Raw genomic sequence first — 14915 nt, forward strand, 5'->3', positions numbered from 1 at the left:
ATTCATTTCTATTCTCACTGGTAAATAACTTCTTATTCATACCAAATTAATTGCTTATATTTTGGAGTCCAGAATTAAAGGCCACTGAATAATTTGTATCAGTTCTACCGGATGCACTTAATCTATGCATCAGATTAGAAAAGAATTTAGTCTACAAATACAGAAATGCAAGTAGCATTGTTTCAAACTGACAGACAGCTTTTGTATATAAGACAGTTGCTGATTTATATCTTTGTTTAAGAGTAAAAACTTCTAAAGGTGCAAAATTGAAAACATAAACTTACTTTATGACTTGATTAGGCAAATGTTTTTTCTTAAAGGTTGTTGGTCTAGAAGTAAATTCATTAATTATTCTTGGGGATGGTGAACTTGCCTTGTGGGAGGCTTGAGTGATGGCAGAGAGCTTATTGGGGGTGTCTTGAGAGCCACTTCCTTGACTTCTCCTGTCTTTCTCTGAAGACATCTTGGCAGTGATGAAATACTGGCAGTTTGTGATGATAGTCTTATGAAATGAAGTTATAGTACACACAGTATGGTTCCCCAGTGTTTTGTTGCTAAGTAGTGCTTGTGCATGTTTAATCCCTTCCTTGAAATTTCCAAAATAGAAAATAGACACCTGGAAAGAAGGAAAACTATTCATCTCCGACCTGAAATATGTTTTCTTACATTGCTAAATAAAGGACTACACAAATTCCCTTATTTACACACCCACATTATGCCAACGTACATGTTAACCTTTACAGTTGGCAGAAATTGGGAGACTGGCTGCCAGTTTCTGTTTTGTATAGATTGATGTAATCAAGCATGGCACTAAAGTATGAAATATGTAACAAGTGATGTTAGAGTATATATCAGAAGACTACAGTGTAGAATGAGCAGAATATTTCAAAAAGAGAAAGCAGAGGGCTTATCCTGTTTCTTACTTTGTCTTGCACGCTGGGGATGAATTTTGGCCAGCAATTTCATTTTTGTAGTAGCACATGTGAGTGCAAGTAATTTGCAAATAATGATTAAAAAAGAGCAAAAAAATATAGAGGACAAGCCCTTAAAGCAGAAGGGGAGGGAGGGCCAACCGTTCATGTCATATATGCAAATGTGTGTTATACGGTTAGAACTAAAGTAGAGGTGAAGTCTGCTTCTGCTGGAACTGGGAGGACTAAATACAACTGAAAACAATGTTTTTAATGTGTCATGAACCTAAAGACAGTTTTCCTGAAGACAATTTATATCTATTCCAGTATTCTCATTGTTAGCAAAACGTCTTTAACGAATAGTGCAGACCTATCTTCAACACAAGATATTTGAGACAGTCTGTTACTAACCTGCTGCAGTGGGGCTAAATTCCAGAGTGAAAGACTGCTAAGAAGGTGCTGGAGTAAGCACAGTTTCCAGAGCAAAGTAGAAAAAAAAAAAAGTAAATATACTCTTTGAAAGAGGAAAGCTATAGAAAATGGCTTTAAAAGATTGATTCATGATACTGGATTTTAATTTTTTTTTATTTTTATTTTTTGCCTTTGAGGATTGTTTTAAAATATATGAGAGAAGTGAGGAGAGGTGAATATTTCTACCTAACTGAGAGGTCAGAAGAAGCAAAATTTAATACCTAAATATACACATTTATTTTATTTACACTAGCATAATGGCTGAAGGAGGATTTTTTTGAGTCTTTAGGAGTGTGCTTTGGAACTGTTTAACTCCGATAGCCTAGTTCAAGGTTGTATATCTAAAATGCTTTATCCAGCATCAGATGATCAAATTTTCAAATGAAATATGAAGTTGAGATTTAACAGTGTTTGGATCTAAAGTTGATCTTATTTGAAAAATTTGTCTAACACTTATCATTTTTTCTGTTTTCTGAAGTTTAAGAGTAACTGTGTTTCACAGTGTAGTTTTGTTTCTTCCTTGTTTGAAGCTTTGACTCAATTATAAGGATGTAAATGTGAGCTTTAGACCCTAGAGGTCAATTTTACTCTGACTATGGTGTAAATGGTTGTAAACAGCTAAAATTAAATAATCCTACTTTCACTGCCAATTCAGTTTGTGTCCTCATTGCCCTCAGAGGTTTAGCTTTCCATATTTTTTGGTGATTCTAAAATAGTCATGTTTCAGCTGTTTCTAGAAAGACAGATTCCTTTCTCTCCTTAAGCTGTCTAGTGCAGTGTGAGCCTAAAGGAACAAGCAGAAGACTTGCAATCCATTTTAGAGAGTAGTTGAATATCTTCCCTGAAATTGGCAGCTATGTGCCGGCCCCTTCCATCTGCAGGCACTGGTACAGTTGGCAGTTTCCACCCTGCAAAATCAATCATGCCCCTTCCAGATTAAAGACCTAAATAATGTTCATGCATTTTAAGAGCATTTTTTAATTTCCTGATATTTATAACAACACTTGGGGAAACTTGACACCAAAATCTGTTTCCCAACTGCATTTGTTTTTCCCTCGTGTATGCACGCTAATTCGTTATTGCATGATTGCTCATCAGTGCTGGGCTTTTTTGTTGTTGATGTTGTTTTGGGGTTTTGTTTAGCTTTGAGAAGGAGGATTAAAGCATTCATTATCAAAACAAATATATATGTATAAAGCCCTTAGATTTTAGAGGCTCAGAATTGGTGCTAATGACTTCTTCAAGCTTTCCAATACCATGTTTTCAAAAGTTCTTATAATGCTAACTCTAGCTCATCTTCTGTTACACATTGCGAGTGAAAAGTGAAACTGAGGAAGGAGGTGTTGTGCTGACCTTAGACCAGACATCTGCCAGAACAGTCACCTCCTATGAGCAACAACACTATGTTTGTAGTTGAAAATGTTTTAAAAAAATAAAAGTGCTAAATTTTTTCTGGGCCACAGGATGCATTTTTCTCTTTGTTATGTTTTATTATAAATACTCTGTGTCAGCTGCATAGCATACTTGGTTGGGATCTGATCCACCTTTCTAAAAGAGAAAAATGTTTCTGTAAAAGTGCTTGATCTTTGTCCCACTCCTGCTCCTCAAAATTTAATCTAGGTTGCTTTAGGAACTTAGTAACTAACAGAGTCTTATCACCTACCTACTGCACCTCTAGTCCCTTTCCATGTGCATGTTTCCTCCAATGACACTTTCTGTCAAGTGATGGTGCACTTAGATGCTCAAAATAAGCAGCTCTTCTCCATAGCTTCAAGTGAAGTACAGACATTGGAACAGTAGAGAAGTGAGGCCAGATAAATTTACAGCTGTGTAGCCAATTCTGTAAATTGTAAACAAAATATTTTCCTTTGTAACAATGTTTTTTTTTTTTTTTTTTTTTTATTTGCTGAAACAACGTTTCAGAAAACTAAATTACTGAGGAATGAGAAAGGTTCTAGTTTGACTTATCTAAAATACGTTTATACAAATACAGGAAGACTGAGATGTGTCTCAGATGCACTAATACCTGCTGTGCATGTGCTGTGCTAGCTACTTGCCAAACAGAGCAGTTTAGCTGCAGTGAAGAACACTTTTTTGCAAGTTCATTTTGGAGGCATAACAGTCGGCAACTCATGTTTGGAGCTGTTTGCTGAGCAGTAATTTTGAACAACAATGTTCAGCATAGTTCTTAGGGGGTTTGAACCATGTGTTCAGTAGACACGTATATATGATGTCTCTTGAAACTAGTATATGATTTCTTAGCAAGCAGTAGGAAAGGCTCTCCAAGATTGGTTAGGCTGTGTTTGTGTTATCCAAATCTTGTATAAGACTAAATTCCCCCCTAAGCTGGCAAAAAACTGAATGACATTTCTACTAAATAGTATGCTGTAATCCATGAGATGGGGACTTACTGAGCTGCCACATGTAATTTAATTTTTTGTCATCCTCAGTTAAATAGTGATGGGGCAAATAGAAGAAAACCTCACAAGATGTGCATTGCCAGGAAATTTTACTTGCCTTCTGTCTTCAGTGTTCCAGTTGTCTTCTCATTATTACCTCCAGTACTTTCTGTATTCTTTTTCTGAACAGATTTTTGTTTCATTTTATTTGAACTTGAAGGTTTCTGCTCTATGAATCTATATCTCAAAGACTGCATTGCAGTGTTGCTTATAAAGATCTCATCATGTTTTTAAATACATCCGTGTAATTTATTCTACATGTTGTTTTTTTTTTTTTATGTTCTTGATCCTTTAAGTTCTTAATACAAGTATCTTCTTGAATGTTGTTACTTTTAGATGATAAAGGCAATAAAATAACAAGATTTTTAAAATTTTATTTTTGAAGATTTTATTTCAAACTTTGTTTAAAGATCTCTAATGGACTAGAAGGTTCTACCCAGTACTTATTCCCTGGGCTTTCACATAAGGCAATGAAATATGGGAAGCAAATGGGGCAGAGGTGAGAGAGAATTGAGGTACCAATTTGTAAATGGTCTTATTTCTGACAGAAATGTTGATAGGTCTTTTGCCAGCCTTGAGAGCCAGTTGTTGTGGTGGCTGCAGTTGTCTTGCCTGTGCACTTACGAGTGTCTGTCAGTCACTCAGATGATACATTTCTTTATCATCTGTGTGATTATAAACCATTATTTTGTGAGAGAGGCCCTATGCTTTTCCTAGTATCTCAGCTGCTCTTTGTACAAGTTCTTCTGTGACGGAATTTTTCAGACTTGTACAATAATGTATCAAGCTGGCAAATTCTGACAGCTTCAAAAGCTAGGTTTCATTTCATAAGAGCTTTTAAGCTGTCTTGGATATATACCTGGCAGACATTTCAGTCACTGTCTCTGCACTGTTTTCCTCTTGTTTCTTTCTTGCATACCATGAAAATATTTTCCTTAAACTATTTACATAGTAAGACTTTCCCATGTGATTTTTTTTTTTTCCTTTTCTTTAGGAGCAGCATTTTAATGGGTAATTGAGAAGAAACAATTCCTTTCTCATTAGACACAGAAAAATTTGGTCTCTGGCTAATGTATTTGAAAAATAGTATTTCAGTGTGTTATGGTAATAATAAAACAGATTTTTTTTCCCTTCTACAAGGTTACATCTGCTTACTCTATTTTACTATCTCTTGAGTGGTATTGGTATGAAGAATTTTATTTCATTATTATTTAAGAAGAGCCAACCATGCGACAGAACTGTCAATCAGCCTTTAGTCATACAGTATCTATTTCTGTCCCTGTTCCTTGTAACACAGAGGGCTATTATAGTCTACCTTATGGGACAGGTACCAGGGATATAGATATCCTTGTGGGGTAGGATTTATTATGAAAGGAAATTCAACATAACATGAGACATGGTTTAAATAGCTGAATTTACTTACAAATTCTAAAAGTTAAACAAAACACTGGTTGCTTTTATACACTGATTTTTTTTTTCTGTCTGAAACAAAAGAAAAAATTTAGTGTAATTGAATTTCCAATGAAGACACTTGAAACAAGGCTATCAATTTTTTTATAACTGAAGTTATTTGACATAATTTTGTTGTTGTGTTCTTTGTCTCAATCTGATACTTGCAGCTTTGTTTACATACTTCAGTCAGCACAAAGTGCTTCAAAGCCAGTGGTCACTTAAGTGCACTCAGTGATACTTAGAGTGATGGGGATTGTACTCCTGAGAGAACTCCCCTTTTCATCCTTGTAATTACAAGTCTTATATAAAGTAAGCCTTGTGTACTGCATCCTTAAAAAGACTGAAGTGAATAGCAGTTATGCCTGGCTAAGACAACTAGAACAAGAGTTATAAAGCAAGTTATATTTCCAAAAATGGGAAAAATATGATCACTACATTCTTCTATGCATATAAATTCCCATGTATGGAGGCTTATTTCAGCAAGAGAAATTGGAAAGGTTCTTGGGGCGTAGTGATCATGAGATGCTAGATTTCTCAATACTTGTTGAACCACAGAGGGGAGTCAGCAGAACTGCCACCTTGGACATCCGGAAGGCAGACTTTAACCTCTTTAGATCCATGGCTGAGAGAGTCCCTTGGAAGGTAGTTTTGGAGAGCATAGGAGCCCAGGAAGGCTGGGAATACTTTAAGGAAGTTATTCTAAAGGTACAGGAGCTGACCACCCCCAAGTCATAGATGAGCCCATGGGCAAGGAGGCTGGACTGGCTGAACAGAGACCTTTGGCTGAATCTCAAGAACAAAAGGAAAGTTCATGGTCTCTGCAAGAGTGGGCAAGCTGCTTATGATGATTACAGGTACGTAGTGAAGCTGTGCAGGGAGAAAATTAGAAAAGCTGAAGCCCAGCTAGAACTGAACTTAGCCACTAAGGTAAAAGAAAACAATAAATATTTTTATAAACACATCAACAGCAAGAGGAGGGCTAGAGAGAATCTCCATCACTTGTTGGATGCTGAGAGCAGCTTGGTGACCAAGGATCAGGATAAGGCTGAGGTACACTGCTTTCTTTGCCTCAGTCCTTAATAGTAAGACTTGCTACTCCCTGGGAACATAGCCCCCTGTGCTGGTAGATAGGGATAGGGAACAGAATAAGCCCTGCATGATCCATGATGAAATAGTTTTGGACCTGCTCCCAAAGCTGGATGCTCATAAGTCCATGGGGCCAGATAGATTGCACCCTAGTGCTGAGGGAGTTGGCGGATGTCGTTGCTGAGGCACTCCATCATTCTTCAGCCGTCCTGGCTAACTGGGGATGTCCCAGCGGACTGGAGACTGGCAAATGTGACACTCACTTTCAAAAAGGGCTGGAAAGATGATTCTGGTAGCTGCAGACCTATCAGTCTCACCTCAGTGCACAGGAAGGTTATGGAATGGATAATCTCAGGAACCAACATGGACCAATTAAAGGTCAATCAGGAGATCAGGGCCAGTCAACATGGGCTTAGAAATGGTAGATCCTTTCTGACAAACCTGATTTCATTCTATGATAAGGTGACTCGCTTAGTGGATGAGGGTAAGGCTGTTGATGTGGTCTACCTGGACTTCAGTAAGGCCTTTGACACTGTCCCCCACAGCATTCTCATGGAGAACCTGACTGCCCACAGTTTGGATGGGTATACGATCCACTGGGTGAAACACTGGCTGGATGGCTGGTCCCAAAGAGTTGTGGTCAATGGAGTTAAATCTAATTGGCTGCCAGTCACAAGCACTGTCCCCCAGGGCTTGGTACTGGGGCTGCTTCTATTCAACATCTTTATTAATGATCTTGATGAGGGGATTGAGTGCACCCTCAGTAAGTTTGCAGACAACACCAAATTGGGAGGGAGTGTTGATCTGCCTGAGGGGAGAAGGGCACTACAGAGGGACCTGGATAGACTGAATGGATGGACCAAGATAAACTGTATGAGTTTCAGTAGGGCCAAGTGTTGGGTCCTGCATTTTGGTCACAATGACCCCAGACCACTCTACAGGCCTGGGGAAGAGTGGCTGGAAAGCTGCCTTATGGAAAGGGACCTTGGTGTACTGATGAACAGTCAGCTGAATATGAGCCAGCAGTGTGCCCAGGTGGCCAAGAAGGCCTATGGCATCCTGGCTTATCTCAAGAATGGCGTGGTGAGCAGGACTAGGGAAGTAATCCTGTTCCTGTACTCAGCACTGGTGAGGCCTCACCTCGAGTACTGTGTTCAGTTTTGGGCATGTTAATTCAAGGAGGACATAATGGTGCTGGAGCAGATCCAAAGAAGGGCAACAAGGCTTGGAGAATATGCCCTGTGAGAAGCGAAAAAAAGGGACTGGGGCTGTTTAGTCTGGGGAAGAGGAGGCTGAGGGGAGACGTTATTGCTCTCATCCAATACCTGAAAGGTGCTTACAGCAAGAGCAGGGTTGGTCTCTTCTCACTGGTAACAGGTGGCAGGACAAGGGGAAATGGCCTCAAGTTGCACCAGGGGAGGTTTAGGTTGGATATCAGGAAAAACTTCTTTACTGAAAGGGTTGTTAAGCACTGGAATAGGCTTCCCGGGGAAGTGGTTGAGTCACCATCCCTGAATGTGTTTAAAAAACCGTTTGGATGTGGTGCTCAGGGACGCGATTTAGCAGAGGGTTGCTAGAGTTAGGGTAGTATGATTAGGTCATGGTTGGACTCGATGATCTTGAAGGTCTCTTCCAACCTGAGTGATTCTGTGATTCAATATTAAATGTAGGAGAGGCATATTAGCCTAAAAGAAATAGCCCTCATAAATTCTGATAATGTGATCATTCTCTAAAACGGGATGATGTTTTTTTCTGTTATACATCATACCACTGTATAATTTTGCTTACCAAACACTATCTGGGGCTGCAAGGACAACTAATACAAAATATATAATTGTAGAAGGATATATATACAAACTTTTAAAATATAATTCTGCCTGGCTGTGTCAGCAATTCTGTACATGCAGAGTATTGTAGAATAAGGTTTATAAAAATATGTTACAAAATTAGGCCATGTCCCTTACTTACCTCCCACAGCACCACAGAACAGAATGTCATGTAAGGCCCCCATCTGGCACACGGATTTACTATTCCAAAAACAGTTTGTGTCTACTAGAACACCTCCCTAAATATTATAATTCCCTTGCTTCTCAGAAGATACTGTATGTTTGGGCAGATTTTATTAGCACAGAAATTTTCATGTACTCCTCTGCCAAGCTACTGGTGGCAAGGAACCCTTCTCCAAAAATCTGAAGCAAAGGCACTTTGTATATAGGGTTGTTGAGTTATGCAAACTATAGTTGTTCTCTAGCTACACTGCTTTGGAGAAAGTGAGCCTGAAAAGTATTTCTTTGTATAAAGATCTGTATTTTGCTGCCAGAAATGTAGAGAAATTAATAGGTGCAGACCTACACTTACCACCGAATGCTTGTCTGTTCAGGTTATAAATGCTCTGACGACTTAAGTGCCTTGTGGCTTGCTAACATGGATCTTGATGGTGATGCTTCATAAGTAGCTCTTATTGCCAACTATTCTTAAGCTGCATCTTCCCCAACAGTCCTTCTTCCAGCCTTCTACCAATATAAACTGAATAGCAATGTGTTGAAGAATGAAGAGACATAAAGCATTTCTTTCATCTTGCACTGTGTTCAGTCTTATGTGCTTGTGAAACAGCCATACAATTACCCCTGGCTTTTGATGGATGGGACTGATAGAGGCTCTCCCTTCTCTTAAACATCTGAGGCAATGCCTGACTACTTTGTATATTATGTGTAACATAACAGTGTGTTAACACTTCATAACTAATGATCAAATGCTGGGAAATATTCTAGTTGCTGCTAACATTTTACAGAACAATTCTACTTGACACTGATAGTTCTGTTTAAGCATATTTACAAGACCTTGCTTTCTGCATATAGTATTATATATTTACATATAAAAAAAATAAAACACATGGTGTACTATGCAAACAGTCTATAGAGCTAAGAGTCAAACTGAAAATACTAAGAGTATAAATTTCATTTAAAATATTCCTTAGTTCTGTAGATTTCACAAAAAGAAAAAAGAAAAAAAGGAACTACAGTATATTCATATCTGTTAATTCTCTGTTACCATAGCAGCTTGTGGAAGAAGAATGTTGGAGAATAATACTATGTTTCCGTAGTGAACATTGAAAATAGCAAGAAAGTTTCTTGAGAACTCATCATATATGGCTCCTAGATTTACATGAGATCAATAATTTAATCAGAGGGGAGTTTCTTCTGTGACTATTAATGCAAAAAATCTTATGTGTCATATTTCTGTACCCATTTTGCATGTTATAAGATATTTCTAGCATTAAAAAAGTTATCAGAGTATGGTTTAAAGAGTAACATTTGTGCTCAGGAATAAGAAAACTCTTAAAGGACGTTTCAGTACATCAGTCTGGGGAAAAATAAAGTTATGTACTTTTAGTTTCTTTAACTGGATGCAAATACACATAAATATCATCTAATACATCAGGTGCAGTGGTTTTTAAGAGAATGGCTTTGAGTTGGAAATTTAATAACAATTTGGTGGAAGCCACATAATTTCTTTTCTGCTCTGTACTCTTTTCCTCTCCCAGAAAATGAACACACAACAAGACTAATGAAATTTCAACATTTCTTCAAATTGAGGAATGTTTTTCCCTCAGACCAATGTAGTCCCTCCGGTCATCTCAAAGATTACCTCAGTGTGTAAATGATTGGGATGAGTTTGGAGAAATGGTATGGCTCTTCAGAAGCTGCAGAGTGGTGTGCAAGTAATTCTGGAAGTCTCTAATTGTTTTTTTAAAGTTGACCAGGTAGGTAGCCATTGTTGCATAAAAATTATGATATCTAACCACTGGCATTTATTTCATATTTATTATCTTGAGTGATACTAGTTGTCTAGAAGATGATCAAAGTCAGTGTTATCCTGGCTTTGTATCAGTGCAGAAAAGCTTGGATTGAGTCATCTCACTTTGATTTCACATATTTTCCATTGAAAATACATCCAACTGTTGCTTATGTATTTACTGACAAATTGCCTTTGTTTTCCAGATCTGAATCTACACTCAAAATAAAAATTCCCTTATTTTCTGAATTAAATTTCTTTAACAAAAAAAGGTAAGTTCTCACTAAATATGAGTATTTTTATTTTTCTCTTCTCTTGTCCTACAGCTGGGACTAAGCTAGGAAGAGAGCCACGAGGGATTTACATGCTGTTTACACATGCACTGCATTTAAGTAGAATAACCTTTCAAACACTCAAATTGAAAACGCAGTTATAAACTGGTTCTTCATGCCTCCTCTTGTGAGAGGGAAGGAGTGGAATTGCAAAATAAATTAACAAAATGGTTTCCCTGTGGACTCTGATTGGGATACCTCTTAGTAAATTATATAAAAATGGTGTCAAATTTACTGCTACTGAAGACTTCACCTTCAAGGGTATTTTCTTCCCTGTTGGAAAAGAGATTGGATTTGAAAATGTAACTTTACCTTGAATGACTAGAAATGTCTCTCTGTTTGTCCAAACAGCTAAAATGCATAAGACAATTGAATATCAAGTTCTTATTGATTTGCTGCTTATTTGCTTGACTCCCTGGAAGAACTTTTTCATAGAAAAGCAATGTTATATCATCGTTCTTACAAGTAGTTCTGAAATTTTACAAGAGTGACAGGTGCTTGCAAAATGTCTTTACTAATTAGACCTACGCAGCAAGAGAAACTAATATGCATCACTATTTAGAACAGGCTTTTTTTTTTTTCCTGAGCAAATATTTCTATGAATTAATTCATGCATAGAGACTCGAGAAAGATAGAGAAATCTTGGTGGAAACTCTGAAGGAGAAGCAAGCTAAAAAAACAAACAAACAAAAAAAACCAAACAAGATTTAAACATTTCCCAGAAGAAATTGTATGAGCCAGTAATTATCAGTGGAAATGTTCACAGAAATGTGGACTTAAGTGAGCTATCATCAAGAATACCATGACACTATGAACCAGACTACAAGATGACAAAACTGTGAGTAAATTGAGATCCATAGGGCTACACATGCACTTCCTTAGTTTTCATGTTTTTCTCATTCTTGCCTATTTGACATCTTACATACCCCACAAATGAAAATACAAAATACTCTTTTAAAAATGTCTTTCATCTTCTTAAAAGAAAAAATAACACAATAAATGTTTTTTTTTCTTTTTCTTTTTCTTTTTTTTTTAATCTGGAAAAATAAGTAAGAATTAGGTACAATTATTTGAAAATAATCTTGCAATTGTTCTACCTGTCCATCTTCCCTGCTAATTCTAATATCATAAGGAGAAAAAGGGAATGGGGTTCTCCAGAGGTCACCTGCTACTGCCATGGGATATTTTTCTTCTTCAAAGAAGTTTTAATTTTTCATAATTACTGAGAAAGGAGAAAAATATTTAGGTAAAATACTAATATGTTAATTTTTATAGATTATGCTTCTCATAATTTCCTTAAGAAGCTCTTTTTCTGTAACTAGAATTGCATGTGATTTCTAGATAAGCTGTAGATTTGTTGGGAAGAGTACAGTGTGAATAATGGTGACATATCCCTTGTTTAAGTCTAGACACGCCATAGTGAAAGCGTATATTACTAACTTCTAGAATTTTAAGATGTAAGTACTGTTTTATGGTCCATCCTCTCTGCTCTTTGCTCAAGGTCCTCCTCTATGCTCAAGGTCTATTCATTGACTTGAGATTTCTCATGACTTTTAGGAACAACATCTTCCCCTCCATTTCTTTCTGGCCTAAAAACAAAACACATTAGATAACTTTTTTTTTTGGGGTACAGAACAGAGTAGCTGCAAGTCTTGTCTGGTTACTGTGACACATATTTGCAGTCCTTCACTTTTTAAGCTTACTGTGTCTCGGGAGAAATGACAGTGACATGAGGGGAGATACTATATTGTAAAAAAGCCAAACTATTAAACTGTTGTGAACTATTTTAAGAAAGTTATCCTTCTTTAAGGTACTGTTGACTAAAGGAATAAAATATTCTGACTGCATTGTGTTTTCAGCTGATTCAGGAAGGACCAGACTTTTCCCTTCACTGACCTTGCGCCAGTGACATCAACATTGCTTTTGACATTAATGGGAACTGGATAAGAAGCAGTTTGCACCACTCATGTGATAATGTCATTTTCCTTATCACAGTAACTTCTGGAATAAAGTACACGTTCAAACTTCCATTTACTTCTTGCAGTGGATACAACCACTATTAAAATATGTTGATCAATAATTTTGTTCCTTTGTGAAAGCCTAGTCAGTGTATTTTTTTGTTTGTTTGTTTGTTCTTTTACTTAATTGAATTAGTAGAAGGAAACCTAGCAGAGGTGGTAGAAATCAATACAGTTTAAAATGGAACTGTGTGTAAAAGTGACTGAACAAATTTATGTAAATAACTGTTTTTTTTCCCCAGTAGCTATCTTCAGACGGCATGAAGTTGGACTTAAGAGAATAGTTAAGTGTTTCCATGAATGAATCCAAGCAACATGCTAAGAAATGCCTTTTGGGGGAATATTAGAGCTTTAATTAAAGTAGGAATTTCTGAATTAAACCAACACCTGTACTGAATTTCAGGTCTGGATTACAAAAAAAATTATAGTTCAACATAAACTGCCCAGTGTTTGTAGGCATTGAGCAAATCCTAGGCCATTCTTTTAGTACTGGAGCCCAAGAGCTCTTACTTAAATTTGAAAAATACTGGAGTCAGAGGTAATTGTGTTAATTAATTATTTAACATTTACTGCAAAATGTGTACTTTTCTTTTATTTTTGAGTACCAATACACACTCTTGCCTGTGTATCTGTATATTGCAATTCTCACTTTTCCGTAAGAACATACTGGAAGATAAATGCAAGCTAACCTGTGTTACCAGTTAATACAACTGTCTAAATGAAAATTATTTTCTGTCCTATATTTATCCTTGTTGCATTTAAATTGGTATGTCTAATTCAATAAGTAGTTAAACTGCTCATGCTAATTGGACACATTTGAATTGCTCCAGCAGACATTTCTATATTTGGAGTTTTTCAGGGATGTGAAACCATAGTTTGGTGCTTACTGAGGAAGTGGAGTTAAAAACAAAACACTTTTTTTTTTTTTAATTAACTGACACAGCTTATCTTTTTTTCATGTTTTAATCTTACTTTAACATTTTGAAACGTTCATTTACCCTCTCATCTTAAAATCCCCTATCTCTATTCTAGGCATGTTCCTCCCATGTTCTGTAGTTTGAGTAACAATGACAATACATTGCAGACATTTTTTTAAAAAAAGACTGTTTCAAAATTTTTTCTACCAAACATTTCTATTTAAACACAGAAAATACTTTCTCCAATATGTGTGCCTGCTTTCTGCCACTTTATTTTACACCCTTTTCCAAATGAAAGTGATGAATTTTCAGAGAAGGCTAAAACAGTCAGAAAACTTTAACAGAGTCCCATTCTCTTTCTACTATTACAAAAAGTTTGATAAGAAAAAAACCAAAACCCAAAAAACTCTCACTGTCCACAAAGGATTTACTGGTATTTTTCAGCCTGTCTTCTGTGCTTAACGTGTTCATTTTAGCAATGATTTCACACTGGGAGAGAGAAACTACTAGCAGCATTTCAGTTCAGAAGATTATAAATAATGTAGGGAACATATGGAACAAATTCTAATCTTAAAATTGAATGAACAAGTTACCCCACTGGTGGGTGGAAAAATAAGTGAGTTTTGATTTTTTTTTTTGATTTTTTTTTTTTTTTTTTTTTTTTTTACGTGCAATATGTATTTCTTATTATTTTGGTAAATTCTTAATTCATTGCTTACTCATCTATACACTTTTATACTTCAGAAATATTTCTACATTTCAGATGAAGATGCTGTAATTGTATTTTAATGAAATTTTGCATTACTTAATATACATTACTTTTGTCGAATGCACTGTTAAACATTTATATGTATGCTATGAAGTACTATCATAACAAAATTATACTTGTCAAACAAATGAATAAAATGCATTTTAAAGCACGTTACTCTATTTTTAATTGTATTTGTTCACTTGCTACATCAAATCATAAAACACAGTAATTTGTGACAGAAGTTGCAGCCAGCATGAATTGCTACATTTTTTATGGCACGCGTTTTAGGATAAATTATTTTTGTTTTGTTTGAAACATATTACCAAAGCCTTCAGTGGCTAAGCTAATATCAGGAGAAATACATCAACACTGAAGTTTGGCAAAGACTACAATTAAAGATACTTCTAATTGTGAACTACAAGTTTCCGGGTTTCATCATATCTGATAATCCTTCTTGAGCAATCTGTACTACGGATCTGTAACATCTTTCAGAGAGTGCAATAATGAATTTACGTAACAAAGGAAGATTTTAGAATATTAGTAGTATTACCTAGAAGTAATCAGCTGATTTGCAAAATTGTTCCTTCATGATCTTAATTTTATCATCATTGACTCTTGTGATTATACAATAAAAGCTTGAAACATTTCAATACAAAGGCCAGGTCAAGACCTCTTTGATTCCCTCAGTCAACTTGAGATTATTTTATGTATGGTTCCTGTGAA

The 14915-nt window shown here is 36.2% G+C and overlaps 1 protein-coding gene across 1 annotated transcript in view; it reads left to right on the forward strand.

Moving 5' to 3' along the window:
• FOXG1 (forkhead box G1) overlaps positions 1 to 14050 on the forward strand; it is a 96179-nt gene extending 82129 nt beyond the window's left edge. Inside the window, exons 5-7 of the mRNA XM_048948873.1 lie at positions 9924 to 10142; positions 10381 to 10446; positions 12767 to 14050. The gene's annotated coding sequence lies outside the window, so the exon portion shown is untranslated. The remainder of the gene's footprint in view (positions 1 to 9923; positions 10143 to 10380; positions 10447 to 12766) is intronic.
• The last annotated feature ends 865 nt before the right edge of the window (positions 14051 to 14915 follow it).

This window comes from Lagopus muta, chromosome 6, assembly GCF_023343835.1.
Source record: "Lagopus muta isolate bLagMut1 chromosome 6, bLagMut1 primary, whole genome shotgun sequence".
In the NCBI taxonomy this organism is placed as follows: domain Eukaryota; kingdom Metazoa; phylum Chordata; class Aves; order Galliformes; family Phasianidae; genus Lagopus; species Lagopus muta.